The sequence below is a fragment of the Leopardus geoffroyi genome, chromosome B4 (assembly GCF_018350155.1).
Source record: "Leopardus geoffroyi isolate Oge1 chromosome B4, O.geoffroyi_Oge1_pat1.0, whole genome shotgun sequence".
Lineage (NCBI taxonomy): Eukaryota > Metazoa > Chordata > Mammalia > Carnivora > Felidae > Leopardus > Leopardus geoffroyi.
The window spans coordinates 128723058-128742872 of record NC_059341.1 but is presented as its reverse complement, the minus strand read 5'-3'; the positions used below and the strand labels follow the sequence as shown (position 1 = coordinate 128742872).

The 19815-nt window shown below is 42.4% G+C and overlaps 1 protein-coding gene and 1 long non-coding RNA gene across 5 annotated transcripts in view; one reads left to right on the top strand and one right to left on the bottom strand.

The window, feature by feature from the left end:
- The window catches only part of LARGE1 (LARGE xylosyl- and glucuronyltransferase 1), a 543301-nt gene that overhangs the window by 389957 nt on the left and 133529 nt on the right, over nt 1-19815 (top strand). The window lies entirely within an intron of this gene.
- The window catches only part of LOC123592217, a 29303-nt gene that overhangs the window by 5891 nt on the left and 3597 nt on the right, over nt 1-19815 (bottom strand). The window contains exon 3 of the long non-coding RNA XR_006709635.1: nt 5703-5756. This is a non-coding gene — a long non-coding RNA (uncharacterized LOC123592217). The remainder of the gene's footprint in view (nt 1-5702; nt 5757-19815) is intronic.

The following is a 19815-nucleotide window of genomic DNA, read 5'->3' as shown; positions in this document are numbered from 1 at the left end:
GGTGTCCAACCCATCCCGGTTTACCTGGGTCTTTTCTCATTTAGCATTAAGAGTTCTACATTCAGGAACCCCCTCAAGGACAATTCGTCACCCTGATGCTCAGAAATGCCTACCCTGGAAGGCAGGAAGACATGATGTGCTAGCTTCAACAGGTAGAATTCCTGTGCAGGTGACAGCCACAAATGCAGAGAGATACAGATGTGTTGTGGTGGTGACTCTGATACTCCAAGTGACGCTGCTGTCGATAGCATTATTTCACAAAATGATGAACTCTGGGTAAAATTACAAACAAAACCGAATCTTCCCTCTCTTTACTCAGTAGTTGCATTGCTGGAAAATTCAGCATGTATCAATGTCTGCAGAAAAATGTGGAGTTTAACTGTAAAATATAATTTTGATTTCATACACAGATGATTATTGACATCTTTTCCCCTTAAATGAATATCTAGTGAGGTATTTGAAAGTCAAGAGAGGCAAGAGACAATTCTTTGTGGCGTGGAGTTGTCCTGCACACTGTGGAATATTGATCATCCTTGACTTTACTTTCTGAGTTTAGCCGGTGGCTTCTCCAGTCTTAGCAATAACAGAAACCTCCTGCACAGATTTCCAGACCACCCACTAGGAGGCAGTAGTTCCCTCAGTGGAAATCACTATATTACACATTTGAGAAGAAGTGAATATTTAAGGAGAGATCAGGTACAGCAGACCTTCTCCTGTCCTTGTTCTCTCATTTCCTGTCCTTCATCAGCCACAAACTGTAGAGACTTTCTCTGTGTACAACATCCTACAAAGTCACCTGGGACAGATAACAACCATCTTCGTCTCCAAACTGCTTAGGGTATGCTTGGACATATCAAACCAACCAAAGGATCAGCTCTAACATGACCGAAATGACCCTGAATCAGGAATGTCTGCTGAATTCCAGCTGTAACTGAATTCGTTGGGTGGTCTTCCCATTAATTCCACTAGCCCTGAGCTGAGGTTTCGCTTCTTTTTATTGATCATAAAATCAGCCTGTGTTTTCCCTCTTTGTGTCCTCGGGACTGGCAGTGGGAGAGAGGGAAGGAGCTAAGACCCACACCTCCTTGAACGAAAGAATTTCCCAGGCAGTCTTGTGTTCAGTCTTGACCAGTTATTCAACTGGTACCTGTTTTTTTGTTTTGTTTTGTTTTTTAAGTTTACTTATTTTGAGGGAGAGAGAGAGCATGAGCAGGGAGGGGGCAGAGAGAGAGAGAGGAAGAGAATCCCAAGTAGGCTCTGCACTGCCAATGCAGAGCCTGACACAGGGCTTGATCTCATGAATCGTGAGGCCATGACTTGAGCCGAAATCAAGACTCAGACGCTTAACTGACTGAGCCACCCAGGCACCCCAGTCCACGTTGGTATTCCTTTTGGTGAGGCACATTGGTGGGAAATGAAATGGTTAAGACACAAAAAATTAGCGACCGGAGAAAGAAAAGACCAGTGATAAATCCTTAAACGCATTGAGAACTTGAGCATATGCTTTGTACAGAGAGGCAATGGTTTTCATTATTATTAGTTATTAATAATTATTGCAACAGTAATGATTATTTTTGCTTAATGTTTTGGGGGTTTGCTTTTGGACTTTCCGTAAGCCGTGTAAGGCCGGGCTCTGGTTCTGCCACTTTCCAGCTGAGTGCCCTTCAGCTGTCAGTTCGTTTCCTCATCTGAAAAATGGAGACTGAGATATGTACTTCAGCTACTAGGAAAAATAAAACAGATAATATTTTCAGAGCACCTGTTCCCAGGAAATAATAAATGTTGTGGCTTTATGTCCTCTTTTTCCAAAGGAATTACTAATGGGTTTGATAATTAATTGAGTTCAAGCCCCCAGACTTGTTGCCTAAAAATGGCAACCGTGCTGGAAAAATTTGGAGTCTGGGCTGTTACATGCTGAATTTGAGTGACAGCCGCGTCGAAATGTTGGGTGTAGAGTTGGTGATCTGGGACCGAAACTCATACGAGGTTCGATAGGCACGCGTAGAGGCAGAGACGTTGATGGAGAGAGCCCCTGGCAAAAAAATGAACTTTCTATTGAAAAGGTGACAAGATCACGGAAGAGACGGGGCTCTCTGTGCTCTGTGCCCTCCCCGGTGTTGCCACAGTGCAGAGAGCATGCTGTTGAATAGTTCATCGGGATGCTTCCCGGGTGTTCCCGCCACATGCTGAGCTCCTTCTCTGTCCTCATCTTCTGCCACAGTTAGCGAGATTGACCACCTGTGCCAGTCACCCCTCTGAGCCTCAGAGGGGAGGGAGAGAAGCTGGGGTCAGGCCCTTCATTAGCATCCAGGGCAGGCACACAAATTTCCAGAGACAGATGGAATCGAATAGCTGGGGGGTATTGGTAGCATGGACCTCAACCAAAGTGATTCCAGATGTTGGAATCAGCACACTGTCCTCTTCTGTTGCTTTCCGCCCACGTAGCATTAAAATTATCCAGAGAGCAAGTGCCGAGTAATGAAGTCTGGGTCACTCCCGTCTGTCTCACGAAATGCCACTTGGAACCAGAGCCTTTTCATTTGACAATAAAATCAATGAATGAAATATCGCAGGGTTGAAAGCAGTGCTGTACAGAATTCATTACAGGCGACGTGTTCCTTAGGATGGAAAGGCTTGGCCCTCTGTACTTTCCCGTAACATCAACACATCTACTTAATGAAACTTGAACCTTCCGTTAATCCTTCACCTATTTGCTTTTAAACTTGAATCCTTTGAACAAAACTCAGAAGGCTTTCTTTTTGGATTCCGCCTCTTTATGAATGAGCTGTCATTAAAAAAATTAGAATATACATCAGTTAAGGGAAAATGGGACTTGTTAATTAGGAAAACTGTTCATGAGATTAGAGGTCTTGTTCTAATAATCGCCGCGTCTCCAATGAGCCCATATCATTTCCTTTGAATTGTTCTCGTAGTTTGAGAATCATCTCAACACTGAGCACCCTGGGCTGAGTGTCACCATTTGTACAGATTCAGAGACAGCCATGTGGCAGGTAAGCAAGGAAGAGCGGCCAAGGGAAGGCAGGGCATCTCCAGTCTTTTCCTTACAGTTCGCACCTGCCCCTTGGAGAATGTAAGAGAACATTGAGACAATAATATCGTTCCTTTAGAAGTGACAGATAGGATCAGTGTGAGAGAACTACCACATCAGGTGTGTGTGTGGTAAAGGGGAGAACAGAGAAAACTCAGGGGAGAATGAGGTGAGGACTGGTTCTTCTGAGCTCCTTTGCCACAGGAAGCATCCTGTCCTTGGGAGAGTGGGTAAGTGAGGAGATCAGGAAAGGAGGGGAAACACCTCGGATCACAGTTAAGGTTCATGAAATATCCAAGGAGTATCTTCCATTGTAATTAATCTGGGCTTCCTTTTTTTCCTCCCCTTCAACAGATATTTATTGAACACTTACTATATTCCTGACACTACTGGGCTCTAGACATAGAATAACAACCCCCCTCAGAAGCTTATGTAGTATGAAAGAGAGGCAAGAGAAAAATCAATGTGATAGGTCCTCTGAAGGAAACATGAGAGAATTTGAGAATAAAGGAGTGGGGAGGTATTTGGGGAGAGGGACAAGAAGGAAGGCTTCTCTGGAAGGAGAACCTTAAGCTGAAAGAGTGCAGAGGAGCTGACCCTGAGAAAAGTAGGGAAGAGCTTGGCAGAGAACATTCCAGCACGTATGGCATCTGAACGATTGGCCTTGGAGGAACGGGATGTCCCATGTGGCTGGAGTAATCTTCAGGGACACACATTAGGAAGGGCAGAAGGAGATGGGCAGGGGCTTGTTCATGTAGGGATCTGGAGGCCACAATAATGGTTTGGTTTTTATGTTTAAATAGTTTTACAGTAAGGTACTGGTGGGGATCTGATTTGCGTTCCGAGAACATAGCTTGTTTACAGCGTGGAAGTGGGATTGGAGGAGACAAGTATCAAAGCAGGGTGACTGGTTAGGGCAGGGGAGGATAGCAGCATTTGCAGAGAGAGGTGTCTGGATCTCAGATGTATTTTGGATGTGCTACTTAGGATGCTAGGCTATGGTTGGTGAGGGAGAGAAGGAATCAGAGTTGACTTCCAGCTTTCTGGCTCAGGCAGTATGAGGAAGGATGCCATCATCACTAGTCAACAAATGTTCGTGGCACGTCAGCAATGCCACGGCTGGGGAAATAGATGGGAGCGGAATACAATCGCTGCCCTCACCGGGTTCACGGTTGTAACAGGAAGACAGATGTGCAAATAAACACTTAGAACAACAGGACCCACTGGCACACAACTGGAGGTGCTTGGCAGAATCCCCTGGGTTGTTTATTTACCCCTTGTCCCCCTGCCTCCACCAGCTTTATTTGTTTTGTAGCAACTGTTGTCATTTTTGTTCTTATGTATTTAAAATATATGAGACATGGTCTACACGGAAAGGAATACATTTGATATTTACATTCTGCTTAAAGAAGAATAAATCCAACATCAATGTATCCACCATCTAGCTCAAGAAATAAACCTTCGTCAAACCCTTTGAAGCCCTATGTACTCTTTGCCCAGAGTTAAATCCAGAATCCAGTATGTTTTATCACCTCCTGGCTCTTCTTTGTAGTTTAACAATCCGCATTCTCAAATACTGTGTTATTTATTCTGCCTCTTGTCATTTTTTAAAAATGGAAGCATTCTGCCTATATACTTTTGTAACTTCCTTCTTTTGCTCATGTCTTATTAGTGGGCTACATCAACATTGCAACATGTAACTTGAGTTCATTCTGTTTTCACTGCTCTGTATGCCTAAGTCACAGTGTATCCCTTCTTTTGCCACAGTTTTGGCTATTCCCAACAATACTTGTATGAATATTATTTATATATATTTTAGGGTGCATACCTCCTGAGGCTTTCCTGAGGGGTTACACATAGAGGTGGATCATAGAATATATATATATTCAACTTGATTACTGATTGCCAGTGGTTTTCCAAAGTAGTTGTTAAAATTTATACTCCCACTGTAGTGACTAAGGGTTCCTATGGCTATCCATCTACACTGGTAATTACTCCTTGTTGTCTTACTTTTTAAAATCTTTGCCAGTCTACTGTGTGAAAAATGATATGTCACTGGTGCATTAATTTGCATTTTTCTATTACTAATGAGGTTGAACATTGTTAATGTGTTTATTGACTGGTTGGATTTTCTATTCTAGAAATATTCATGTCTTTGCCCATTTTTCCATTGAGTTGCTCATCTTTTCCTTATTGATTTGTAACCACTCTTTATATGTTCTAGATACTAAGCCTTTGCAAATTCTATATGCTGCAAAATCATCTCTCAGTTTATTTCATGTCTTTCTAATTTTTTTTATTGTGTCCATTGATACACTGACATTAGAGCACAGTTGAATTTATCGGACTTTTCCTTTATGGTTTGCATGCTTTTGTATTTGGTTTAAGAAAATAACCCATACCCTGAGGTCATGAAAATATTCTCCACATTTTATTCTAATTTTTTTTTTAGTTTGTTAAAGAGTTTTTCATATTTAACTTCATATGGGATTGATTTATATAAAGTATAAAGTTTGTTTATTTTTTATAAACATTTGTTCCAAGATAGTTTTCCAAATCAACTTTCTCCCATTTATGTGTCATAGATCACATTCCTGCATATGCATAGACTATTTGCGCATCCCTGTATCAGTACCACATTATGTTACTATACCTTTATAATAGGTCTTGGTAGCTGGTAGTGGTGGTCTCCTCACCTATTCTTTCCCTTTAAAAAAAAAAAAAAAGCTTTTTAAAATTGAACTATAACAAAAATACAGTATGTATAGGTGTTTATACCTTAGTGAATTATCAGAGTCTTGCCTATTCTTAAATATGTGTAAGAATAAATTTCTCAGGTCCCGTGCATGTATACACACACTCATAAACATTGGGATTTTGATTGGAATTTTATCAAGTCAATATCTATAAATCAGTTTGACAGGAATTGTTATCTTGATGATAATGAGGGTTTTTTTTTAATCCGTAAACATGATTTGTTATTCTTTTGGTTTGTTCTTTAATATCTTCCAATAACACTTTATAGTGTTCCCCATAAAAGTCTTACACATATTCTGTAGATGCATTTCTGGGTATCTGATGTATTTTTTTCCATTGCAAATGATATTTTAGTGTATTTTTAACTTATTGTCCATATATGAAAAGACAATTAACTTTTGTATATGGACACTATATGCAGAAATCTACTAAACTCTTACTGATCCTAATAATTTATCGATAGACTTTTACTGATCCTAATAATTTATTGATAGACTTCAATGTTTTCATAATGTAAAGACTACCTCTAGTGATGTCTTTTTTTGGTATATTAATAGATGTATTTCATATTCGCCTTTTAGATTTTTTTATCTTTTTATTTTTATTTTTTTTTTCCTTTTTAAATGACATGTAGCTGGATTTAAAAAATTTTTTTGTATAAAAATCCTTCACCCAGAAGGTATGGGTCTATTTATCCAAATTTCTGTTATTCATATGGTGGTAGTTACTTCTGCCATTTGATTTTGTGCCTCCTACTGGTCCCACTTCTTAGGTTCCCTCATTTCTCCTTTCTGATCTTCTTTGGATTTTAACCTCTGTTAGGTTGAGGAATCTAGGAATCTTAACATGAATATTTAACTTAAAGTCTAAAATCAATATTTTCCCTCTCCTAAAAAAAACCCATGAGAACTTTAGAATGCTTTGTCTATAATCACCTCCTCTTGAATTACATGCTTGTTGTTTAAAGTATGTTAGGTTGTTTCACTTTTCTTCTTTTTTTTAAATTTTATTTTTTGAATTTACATCCAAGTTAGTTAGCATATAGTGCAACAATGATTTCAGGACTAGATTCCTTAATGCCCCTTACCCATTTAGCTCATCCTCCCCTCCTACAACCCCTCCAGTAACCCTCTGTTTGTTCTCCATATTTATGAGTCTCTTCTGTTTTGTCCCCCTCCCTGTTTTTATATTATTTTTGCTTCCCTTCCCTTATGTTCATCTGTTCTGTGTCTAAAGTCCTCATTTGAGTGAAGTCCTATGATATTTGTCTTTCTCTGACTGACTAATTTCACTCAGCATAATGCCCTCCAGATCAAAGAGGTTTTTGCCTGCTTCCTCCTCTAGGATTTTGATGGCTTCCTGTCTTATGTTTAGGCCTTCCATCCATTTTGAGTTTCTTTTTGTGGATAGAGTAAGAAAGTGGTCCAGGTTCATTCTTCTGCATGTCGCTGTCCAGTTTTCCCAGCACCACTTGCTGAAGAGACTGTCTTTATTCCATTGGATATTCTTTCCTGCTTTGTCAAACAAAGATTAGTTGGCCACACGTTTGTGCGTCCATTTCTGGGTTCTCTATTCTGTTCCATTGATCTGAGTGTCTGTTTTTGTGCCATATTTCACTTTTCTTCTAATTTCATTAGGTAGCATTGTTGATTTTCAGTTGGTATGTTTTTAAAACTTTATAAATTTGCTTTTTTCTCTCTATTCTTTCCCACATTTCAGACTTTCCTTCTAGAACCATTTTCCTCCTCCCTATAATGTATATTTTTAAATTTCCTTTAATGAATGTCTGCTCCTAGTCAAATTTGTTCCTGATCCTCTGAAAAAATGTCTTTATTTTGCCATCCTAAAGGATGTTTTCACTGTATCCACCAGTCTAGGTGATAAGGATTTTCTTTTGGCACGCTGAAGAAATTCTTCCACTCTCTAAAGGCTTACATTGTTTCTGTTGATAAGTCAGCTGTCAGTCACTTTTCATTTCCACATCCTTTTCTTGGTTTCTTTTCATATATGCCTGGTCATTTTTGACAGCTTTCATGTTCTTTTATCATACTTTTTATAGTATGGATAGTTACCTATTCATCCATACCAAATTAAAATCAACTTTAGTGACTTAAAACAAGTCACTTATGTCTTATGATTTCTGTTAGAAATTCAGGAAGGGCTTAGCTGGGCATTTCTCATTTGGGGACTCATGCTGTTGTAGGCATATGTCATCTTGGTTTGGATAATTGATCTTTTCCCCCTTTTTTACACACAAAATATTTTATTGTGTTATGGTGTTGGTATTTTATTTTTGTTTCAATTATTTTTTCAGCTTTATTGAGATAGATTTGACTTATAAGATTATGTAAGTTTAAGGTATACAACGTGTTTTTGATTTGATTTGATTTGATTTGATTTGATACATTGTACATTGCAAAATGATTACCATCATGTCCCAGTCTTTGTGATGAGAACATTTGACATCAACTTTCAAGTATGTAAATACAGTCTTACTAACTATATTCGCCCTGCTACATATTAGATCCCCAGAACTAATTTGTCTTATTACTAGAAGTTTATACCCTTTGACCAACATTTCCCCTCACTGCCACCTCCCTCTCACTGCCACCCCCAGCCCTCGGTAACCACCGTTATACTTCCTATGAGCTTTTTCAGATTTCCCGATATAAGTGATACCATATAGTATTTGTCTTTCTCTGTCTTATGTCATTTAGCATAATGCCCTCAAGGTCCATCCAAGTTGTGTCAAATGGCAAGATCTCCCTCTTTTTATCGCTGAATAATATTCCACTCTATATACCACATGTTCTTTATTTGTCTGGTCACACTTAGGTTGTTTCCATGTCTTGGCTATTGTGAATAGTGCCAGGGTGAATAATGAATGCTGCATGGGAGTGCAGATGTGTCTTTGAGATCTTGTTTTCATTTCCTTTGGATATATACCCAGAACTGGAGTTGCTGGGTTATATAGTAGTTCTGTATTTAATTTTTCCATACCATTTTCCCTAATAGCTATGCCAGTTGACTTTCCCATCAACAGTGCGCAAGGGTTCCCTTGTCTCTACATCCTTGCCAGTACAGGTTACCTCTTCTCCTTTTGATGACAGCCACTCCAACAGGGGTGAAGTGACATCTCACTGTAGTTTGATAGGCATTCCCTTGATGATTAGTGGTGGCTGTACTTTTTCATGTACCTGTTGGCTACTTGTATGTCTTCTTTGGGAAAAACATCTTTCCAGGTCCTCTGCCCATTTTTTTTTTTTTTAATTTTTTTTTTTTTCAACGTTTATTTATTTTTGGGACAGAGAGAGACAGAGCATGAACGGGGGAGGGGCAGAGAGAGAGGGAGACACAGAATCGGAAACAGGCTCCAGGCTCTGAGCCATCAGCCCAGAGCCCGACGCGGGGCTCGAACTCACAGACCGCGAGATCGTGACCTGGCTGAAGTCGGACGCTTAACCGACTGCGCCACCCAGGCGCCCCTCTGCCCATTTTTTAATCAGATTGTTGTTTTGCTGTTGAGATGTATGAGTTCCTTATATATTTTGGATATTAACTCCTTATCAGATATGTGATTTGCAAATATCTTTCATGGGGCGCCTGGGTGGCTCAGTTGGTTAAGCAAATATCTTTCCCATTTCATCAGTTGCCTTTTCATTTTGTTGTTTCTTTTGCTATACAGAGCTTTTTAGTTTGATACAGTCCCACTCATTAATTTTTGCTTTTATTGGTTGTGTTTTTGGTGTCATATCCAAAAAAATCATTGCCAAAGTGAAGAGCTTTTTTTTCTATATATTTTCTCTTAGGAGTTTTATAGTTTTATAGTTTCAATTAATCCATTTTGAGTTAATTTTTATGAGTGGTGTAAGATAGGGGTCTGATTTCATTCTGCATGTGGTTATCCAGTTTTCCCAGCACCATTTATTGAAGAGGCTGTGTAATTGACTTTCAAGGTATACTCACATAGCTGGCAAGTTGGTGCCTGATGTAGGCTGGGGGCTTTATTGACCCTTCATGGAGGCCTCTCAAGTGTCCTTGTCTCATGGAGACTGGGTTCTCTCAAAGTGAGCAAATGGTGTGAGGCAGGTTGGTATCGAAATGAATCATTCAATGGGCAGAGGATTAGACTCTACCTTTTCATGGAAGGAGCGTGAAAGAATTTGGGGATGTTTTTAAACCACCACCCATTCCCTGTTACTTCTTAGTCTGTGGGTCTGTGTTATGTTCTTACGTAATGTTTTCAATAGTCAGTCTTTTGGGGTTGAATTCATTTTGACTTCTGCAGGATTTGTTTTTTGATAGATTTTGCAACTGTGTGTATATGTGTGTGTCTGGGGGGGGGGAGGGGGCGGCGGCAAGAGAGTTGGAGATTTATCTATGAGAACTCTTTGATGCCAGGTTTTAAAATACATGCCTCCAGGGAGGATTTGTGTTCACAGTGGTTTCAAACCAAAAAGACAGCTATGAATTCTGGCCCCCAAATACCCGCGGATAGGCCTGGAGTTAAGAACTCTCAGTAGAGACCTCTTTGTCACTGTCTTTCACCCAGACTTGGAGCCAGGACAGGCAAATGTCCCTTCTCTCTCCCTCTGCAGGGCTGGCTTCACTGACCAGGGCCCTGGCTTCTCCAGGGGTTGTGGAGGGCAGGGTGGATTCCTGGCTTTAGTCTTTGTTGCCCAGCCTGCTTTTGCATAGTCCTACAGTCCTAGTCTGTCTCTCTTCCTGTGTTTGGCTTATTAAAACCAGTGCTTAATGATGCTCATGGAGGCAGGTTCCCCAGCTCATGTATTGCTTTCAGCTTGCTTACCTCTCTGGATTTGTGCTTTCTTATCAATTTCTTTATTGACTCTGAAGATTATCCTTATGTTCTTGTCTATTCCTTTTTTTCCTTTTTTACACACCCTCCCCCCACATCATCATCATCATCATTATTACTAATCCAGCATTTTTAGGTTTCTACCAAGATTTTTTGTTTGTTTTTCAGGATATATTATCCTCCATACTGTCAAATACTAATGCTCGGGGTTGGGGGAGGGGTTCTTTAAAAATACTAATTCCCTGTCCAAAACCCAAACTTAGCAAATTAGAATCTCCTGAGATGGGGAGCCAAGTGCACGTACTTTTAAAAAGCCTCCTCAGAGGATCGTGATGCCCGCTGATACTAAGAGATAATTATTATAATGAGGACATGGTCCAGGAGCAATGGAAGTGCAGCAGGAGAGCTAAATTTGGCCCATGAAGTTGGGGAAGGCTTTATAGAGGAGGAAATTGCTTTTTACCCCTTTTAAACCTTCCCTCTCATCCTCTGCTGCAGTTAGCTTTACCATAGGTATGCATCCAACATCAGCATCGCTCCATGTATCGGAGGCCCCCGGGGAATGTCCACCAGGTGGCAGCCATCTTCTCACTGTGTGTGTAGCAAGACCTTGTGAGGTGGCCGACCTTGTGGCATGAGGTTCTCAAACTTCCTAATGCCGTCCACGTGTCTGCCCATTGCATGGGCTTAGCCACCACCGTTCCAGCCTACAGAGTAGAAACCTACCTGCGTTGTTCTCTGGTCCTACTGAGAGTATGGCGTGGGCTGTCCGAGCTGTCAGGTGCTGAAAAGTCAGAGAATTTCAGCTACACTGGCTGAGCCAGGAGGATTCTGGACAGGAGACAGCCCTCAGGATGTCGGGTCCATTTTTGGCAGGACCCCAAGCTGTATCAAACCCTGTGGTGTCAGGAGAGTTTGGTTGTACTCTTCAGTAACCTGAAAAAGTCTTCACAATGGACCACACCCCTAGATTCACATTGAAAGGAGATCCTGAACAGTTCACAAGGTTTGCATATCTGGACTCAGGAAGGACCTGGGTTTGAATCCAGCTGCACAGCTTATTAGCAGCATGTCCACAGGCAAAGGATTTCAGTTTTTCTAAGCCTCGGTTTCCATTTCTGTTAAATGGAAGGTAACAATATCTATCTTCTAGGATTATTGGAAAACTTAAATGAAACAGTGTATTTTAAATGCCCTATACTAATTGTCTTATGGACACTTCTGTTTGTTACTTTTGCTATTGTTATTATGGTTCCTAAAATCCCTAAGGCATAAATAGGACAAGGATTAGTTTCATATTCTTTTCCTGTTTAGCAAATTTGATGCCCACTCACTTCATCTAAGTCAAGACCAGATTTCTGTGTCCACGCTGACCCCAGTCCACTTGCCCAGATTTAGTTCCTAGTAGTAACAGTAAAAACCACAATTCATTTATTAAACAACATCAGTGTAGGTATAGATACTTTACCTATATTATCTCTAGTCTTTATAGTACCTAAATGGGTTTTATCAGCCCCATTTTGCAGAGAACAAACTAAAGCCCAGAAAATAAAAGGAATTTGAAAGGACACACAAGTGGCCAGTGGCTCAGCTGGGACTGGAAACAAAGATGGTGGTGTCTTTGATACGTATGCAGCCTTCCCTTCCCCATGCTGGGCTCTGTGTGATTGTTACACTTGGGGTCTTTCCTCAGCCTGAAATGGCCCTTCTACTTTTAATCTGCCCACCAAAATCTTATTCATCCTTTAAGACCCAACACAAATACCACCTCCCCTGGCTCTCTCAGTTGCAAAGAATTAATGCATTGCAGTATTTCCATGGGAATTTATTTAGGTTCCACTGGGGCACAGTTGATACTCTCTTGTGTCTCTCATGCACATAAACGTCTCCTATATTTATTTGCAGTGTGTCTGAAGTCAGCAGTTCTATCTCATTCATTCTTTTACTTAATAATAATCCATGACCTGTCCTAGATGTCCACTAAATGTGTATCGAATTAAAGAATAAAAATTCTGGTTGTGATTCAGTATGTTCTTCCACATACTCGTCCTTAAATCTTCAGTGATGTGTACAAGTGACTGTTAGTGGAAGACAAAGTTGACTCACTTTGCCTTAGTGCCTAGCTTTGTTGATGGCCACAGAATTTCCCAGACTGCAGGTTTGCTCCTGTTCCTTGTCTGTATCTTTCTCGGTGGCCCCCTTTGGCTTCATTCTCACCTGGCACATTATTCCAAATCTACAAAAGGTGAGTGGACAGCATGTTGAGTTCTGTTAGCTCAGAGCCACAGCTGCCCACATGTACAAGCTCTTTAAAATGATTCATGATGAGGAAGCTTGCCCCTAAGTTACCGGGTCAGCAGCAGTCAAAAATTGCATAAGTGGAACGGAATTAGAATCTCCCGGGGGCTAAAAGGTTGCGCTTATAACAGGTTCCTCTGTTTCTCTGATGCCTTTCATCCAATGACACCTTAATACAGAGTTAATTGAAATGGAAAACGTCAAGCACAGAAGCAGCACAAAGGACTTTATAAGATGTTTAAGAGTTTTCCACACTTTGATTAGGAATACATTTAGAAGTCACAGGCAAACCAAGAACTGTGTGTTTGAAAACTATGAAGACAATATGTCCCAAATCTTCCTGTCTCTAAGGAAGAATAAAAGTACCCAAGGTGGGGAGCACTGATTATAATAAGGTAGGTCAGAGTCCTTAGATCATATGGGAGACTTTTTGGTACAGATGGATTGATGGATGTGCTTAGGTCTTAAGCAGCTATGAGCTAATTGACAGCCACAGAATTCTAGTGTCAGAACTCAGATGGACCTTTGGGATTATTTTGTGGAAATATTTCACAAAAGTGGATGCCCAGGTCTCGGAACAATTGGGCCTGGCCTAGAACTCTCGTGATGCTTGTTTCTTTTTTTTTTTTTTTTTTTTTTACATTTATTTATTTTTGAGAGACAGAGTGAGACAAAGTGAGAGCGGCGGAGGGGCAGAGAGAGAGGGAGACACAGGATCGGAAGCAGTCTCCAAGCTCTGAGCTGTCAGCACAGAGCCCGACGCGGGGCTCAAACCCACAAACCTCGAGATCATGACCTGAGTCGAAGTCGGCTGCTTAACCGACTGAGCCACCCAGGCGCCCCTCGTGATGCTTGTTTCTGAGACTGCCTATGATAATTGCTCAGGTATCACAAAGATGGCCATAATATGGGGAGAAAACGTACAGATGAACCGTGGCTGTAAATGCAGGTGTTTTGAAGTCACAGCTTTGTTTCTGATTTAGAGTCCACTGATTATCCTTATTTGGCATTTTTTTATATAGCCTACGCTTGTAATGTCATTTCCAATTTCAGTTAGAGGTAGCATCAAAGACACTCTCCAAGCCCGGGAATGCAGAATCCAGCCCAATGTTTACTGCCTTTCTGAGTTCTCTAATACAATAGCCGTTGTTCAGCTACTCACTGCCATCATCAGATCTTTATCAAGAATCCAATTTAGTTTTCAGAGAAACAGCTCTTCTCACACTCCTAATTAATCAATTTACATAATGTTGACTTAGCATACTTAATTGCAACAATAACAACAGGCCTACACAGGTTTTGGAGCAACCACAACTCATTCTTGGTTCACCCATGGCCCAATGGGCAGAGACGGGAAAGTGGAGACATCTTGAAGAACTCAGTAGACCTTGTTCTGTGTGCCCTATGCACCAGTCCATGTAACACATTCCTGGGGAAACAGGAAGGATGGGCAGGAGGCCCTCGATGTACTGTAATCTATTCCCTCCCCTTGCAGACCCAGGAACAAAAGAAAGGTGATAGACCTTCAATCAAACACATTAATGGTATTTGAGGGTTCTACCTGGTCTGGTGTCTTCATCCATTTGGGCTGTTCTAACAGAATTGCCTACACTGCATGGCATGCTTATTCCTTACTGTTTTGGAGACTGGGAAGTCCAAGATCAAGGCATCAACAGTTTTGGTGTCTGGCGTGGGACTCCCTCCTGGTTCATAGTTGACCGTCTCCTTTCTGTGTCCTCACATGGCTGATGGGGTGAGGAATCACCCCAGAGATCACCTCCTAAGGGCCCCACCTTCAAGTACCATCCCCACTGGTGATTAGGTTTCAACATAAGAACTTGAGGAGCACGCAAATACCCAGTCAACAGCACATGGCAAACAAATCGAGTCAACAGATTCATGGGGCAGTTGCTCCTTGGACAGTGGCACGTAACTACATAACTGTTGGCATATACATAGCAGTGTATGACTGACACAGCTCTCGTTAGTTTGGTGATGACAGGATATATAGCTCACAGACCTCGTGTGTGAAATCTGGACCAGAGCTCTCTTCAGTGTGGCAGTGACTGGGGCGGGACGGTTCTGGGCTCCTCTCTCCTTGCAGTGCCTTGTGATGACTTGACCCAGAGTAGGGGCCCTCATTCTTGTTTTTCTTTCTTTTTTTTTTTTTTTAATTTTTCTTAATGTCTATTTATTTTTGAAGGAGAGAGACAGCATGAGCCGGGGAGGGACAGAAAGAGAGGGAGACCCAGAATCCGAAGCAGGCTCCAGGCTCTGAGCTGTCAGCACAGAGCCTGACATGGAGCTCGAATTCATGAACCGTGAGATCCTGACCTGAGCCCAAAAGTTGGACACTTAACCGGCTGAGCCACCCAGGCGCCCCAAGGGGCTCTTATTCTTGGAATCTCATCCCTCCATGTCCTCCCAGGTACCTAATTCAGCGCAGTGATTAAATGTAGCTCAACAGAGAGAGCCTCTGATGTATGTTCAAAATGCAGCAGGAAAAGGATAAAGTGAGTAGTTTTCCCATTTCTCAGGTTTCTGAGAAAACTGAGAAAACCCAGACATCCAACAGAAGCTACAGGAAGTGAAACGGAAATAGGAACTGGAGGTCAGAACCAGGTCACTTCCGTGGAGTTTAGCCAGAATCCATGTAAAAACCAGGATCCAGGAGAGACGGACAGCCTGACAGATGCAGAGACAGAATGAGGATGGACTGGCCGCAAGCTGCTGGTCAGATGTGCTCCAGATCAAGGTTAATGGAAAGGACCGGGCCCCTCGGTGAAACGGGTGAACTCGGCTGTCCTTGACTGTGCTTGACTCTACACATCGGTTGAAGCTTTATAAACTCTAACCTCTGGAGTGGGGTAATTTGTGCTACTTCCTGGGAGACTGGACTGAGCATATGTAGCTGTCCAAGTTAGCAAGTCAGTGAAAGGACAACATCTCAAAGTCTTCCTTCTAAGGGAGCTCCAAACCTTACATGGTAACAAAGAAGTCAGCTTGTCTTTGGCCACTACTAGAAAATGGAAAATGGGAAACACTTTGCAAAGATTCGTGTCTAACAAACCATAGTAACCATAGAAACCATGTAAGAAGTTTAAACAAAGTTAAACACCTAACAGGCTCTATGTTTGCACAAACATTCTGTTTTATTTATCACTCATTCATAGCCCACTTTATCCTACAAAGGGTTTTAAGCAACTTACACAATAAGTTGTGTACAAGGTTCATTGTATCCTGTGCTGTTTTTAAAGTTGAGCTCTGAGCTTCCAGGCTGCCAAAGTAAAAAGGTCTACTCGGTCATTTGAAGGATTCTTGCTCCAAAAGAATATATAATTGTTTATTTTGAGGGGACTCAATCTACAGTGGACGGTGTCCTCAGTAACATCCTTGCAATAAATGCAATGGAGAGTTTTGTAGAGCTCTTTGTTCAGTGTCCTTTGGTGAAAATTGGAGGCCAGGCATGGGAGTTTTGTACAGGCCCCAGGCAGTGTGGCCCCGTCATGCAGCATTCTGCAATCCCCCCACTGGCCCTTAACCAGTCATCCATCACTGTGACTCCTTTCTCCCAGGCCTTTGGCAGGACCTCAATGGCAAATCATGCAGGGTTAAATTCTGATAGCAAAAGAAATGACTGTTTTGTAAGTTAAAGCCTAAATGAATTGAAATGTCCTAATTTTGACTACAAAAAAAGGATGGGAAAGCTGTAGGCATCTTCCCTGGGATCCACGTACACTTCTCAACTTCTGGGCTCAGGGAATGTGTTGTTTCTATGCACTTCTCTTTCTCTGGCCAAGATGGGCATCATTTCCCTCCTTCGATGGCTCTGAAATGTATTTCCAACATACAGCATGCAGCCTTGTGCCTTCTGACCTATTCTCCAACAGCCTTGAGCTCTAAGTAAGGAACACATTCCATCCAGGCAGATTTTTTTACCTGCCACTTGCTACTAAATCAGTGACCTTTTCTAGATTGAGCCTCGACAAAAGCTTTTTCATGCAGCCAGCTCACCTGGGACAGACAGACAGACTGCAGCTGCCCCTGGTTCCTTTCCTGGACGCCTCGGTGCTATAGGCTCCCCATTCGTCTGCCGCTCTTTCTTCTTACTTTTGCCCTGAGCTGAGGGAGAGTTTCTTTCTCCTCAAATGTCACCTCAGCTATGCTTTTCCAACCCCGTCTTCTCTGGTAGGCTCCCATTCCTGCTGCCACCATCAGTCTGGACCCCCTCCTTTACTGTGCTGTCCCCATGTCTCTTAGCCCCACTTGGCATTTTACTGTGGATCTGTCTGTGGCCTGGCTCTCCCACTGGAACGGATGTGCCAATGAGACAGGACCTTAAGGTTTTTGGCTTTGTTGTTGTTATTTATGACTCAGAGCCCAGAACAGTGCCTGGCACATAATCAGCACTTAATAAATGAATGCTGGATGAATTGAATGGGTGGCTGGCTGGCTGGCTGGCTGGCTCTGAGCAGATCTAGATTAGAATGCTGGCTCCTTGTTCAGAATTATGTGCTTATCTACATACACATACATGCATCCCCTGTCTGGCTCTCTCCCACCACTGCCCAGTGACTTCACCAGACCAAATTATTTTCTACATTGAACTTGCAAGCCTCCATTTATAGTCTGCATCAAAAAGGATATCAAAACTGTTGAAAAGCAAGGTCTTGCGTTTTGTTATTGGCGACTTAATACCATGCCAAAGAAGACCATTAGCTGACTATTACAGGTGTGTTGCCCTTGGCTTGCTAAGAGAGGACTCTCTCCGAGGAGGACGGCAACCAGCAGGCTTCGAGACTGCGAGCAGAATCCCGTGGTTTATGTGGCGTGTCTGCTGTTCAGCTCCTGCAGGTGTGGCGTGAGAAGAGTGTGTGTAAGGGCCCCAGGAAGCCAGGGTCCACGCCAGCTGTTGGTATCAGCAGCCTTCCTTCCCATGCTGATCCTGAACAGCTGAGAAGCACTGTTTTGTTAAGACTCGAGGGTTCTGGTCTTTACAGAGCTGTGTAATCTTGAGAATCCCGTTTCCTCTTGCTGTAACTCGGTTCCATCAGTTATGCCATGACAAGGTTAGAGTAGATGATTACTAAGTTGTTCCAAGTGTAATATTTTTAACCACATTAGGACCTGGTATTGATAAGCTGTTCTAATGCCCTTTTGAAGTCTGCTGTTTAGCATGTCTCTCTTACACATTTCAGGCCATGTATTTGATCACGTGCTTTCTCTCCTCGATGAGTCCGTGGCCTTTCTGAGGGGGAGGACCCTGTCTTGTCTATGGGTCTGTCACCCATAGTCAGAGCTAGTGCCCAATACTTGTGCATTGTGTGGACAATGCGACTCAGCTCTTTTCCTGCACTTGAGTACCTGCTGATGGAGTTTTAATTATGCAGTGAAATGCCCCAAAACACAGGTGGCTTGTGCAAAATTCATAAATCCTCCATGCATAAGTTCTGAGAATCTGATCACTCTCATATGCCATCTCTCACATTTCTTCAATATAGAAAACTTTTTAATGTTTTTAATGTTTATTTATTTTTGAGAGACAGACAGACATACAGCTCACAGGCAGGGAAGGGGCAGAGAGAGGGAAACAAGAATCGGAAGCAGGCTCCAGGCTCTGAGCTGTCAGCACAGAGTGCAGCGCGGGGCTCGAACCCACGAACTGTGAGATCATGACCTGAGCCAAAGTCGGACGCTTAACCAACTGAGCCATCCAGGCACCCGTAGGAAACTTTTTTAACCCCCTTTCCTTCTCTTTTCATCTTCATCCCAGAAAAACGACACCTAGGCTTCAGGTCACACTCGGATCCCAGCTCCATCATTAGCCTGTGCAGAATCAGGCTAGTCCCATTTTACCTCTGAGCCTTACCTGTAAATGGGAACAACGCTAACCTTGCAGCGTTGGTCACAGGATTAAGTAACCTCTAGCACAGTGCCTAACAGGGCTAAGTAATGTTAATTGTTCCCTCCAGGGCTCAGTTCAAGACACCCTCAGAGCTTTCCCAGGCAACCCCTGGTGGTTGTTCTTCAGACACCATAGGATATGATACCTCTGTTGTTTATCTTGGAGTACCTATACTCACTTTTGCACAATAGATTATAAAATGCTAAGCATCATGGCACCTACTAAAGTGTCTACTCTTTTTTTAGCCCAGTGTCTGGAAAATAGCAGATGCTTAATTCATGTTCTGTGCAGGCAGCGGAGACCGCACAGGGGAAGGACAAGGGCACCTGCTAACATTTCTTTATCATTCAGATGGAAAGTGTGGTCCAAAATATTCCCCAGGCCCTTGCCACTTTGATGTCCTATGCCATGATGCTGGAATGGGTTTGTTCATTCTTTTCTTGGTTTCGTTTTTTTAAGTAAAAAAGCCATATCCTTGATGCAGGAGTTTCCTTAGACACGGGGCGGGGGGGGGGGTGGTGAGGGGGTTTTTCTAAACACGAGACACAGTTTTCTTCTGTGAGCACTTGTCCTCAGGTTATCGACAGAGAGAAATGTGATTTTGAGCTCAGCTTTCCTGCCCCAGTGGGCTGCTTTGGCACATTGTTTCAGGGAAGAAGAGTGGCAACTGATTTCCCTCCCGGAAGGACGTGTATCACAAGGCGTGTATATCAGGCGCTTCAATCCGAAGCTGGTGAGAGGAGTACAGAGACCTTGGCTTCTCACCACCAATGCTAAGGAAGCCAGTTACAACTCTCACCATAGACAGCATCTTGTGTGAATGAAAGGTGATGGCAGGTGTAATGAAGCGGGGGAGGGTGAGTCTGGGTTTGGGAGTCAAGACTGCTTCGTTGCAAATTTTAGATGGAGAGAGAGCCGATATCGTCTAGAATCCCTACCTTTAGAGTCCCCATTGACGGGTGACAGACGGTTGCCCTCCCTTCTGCT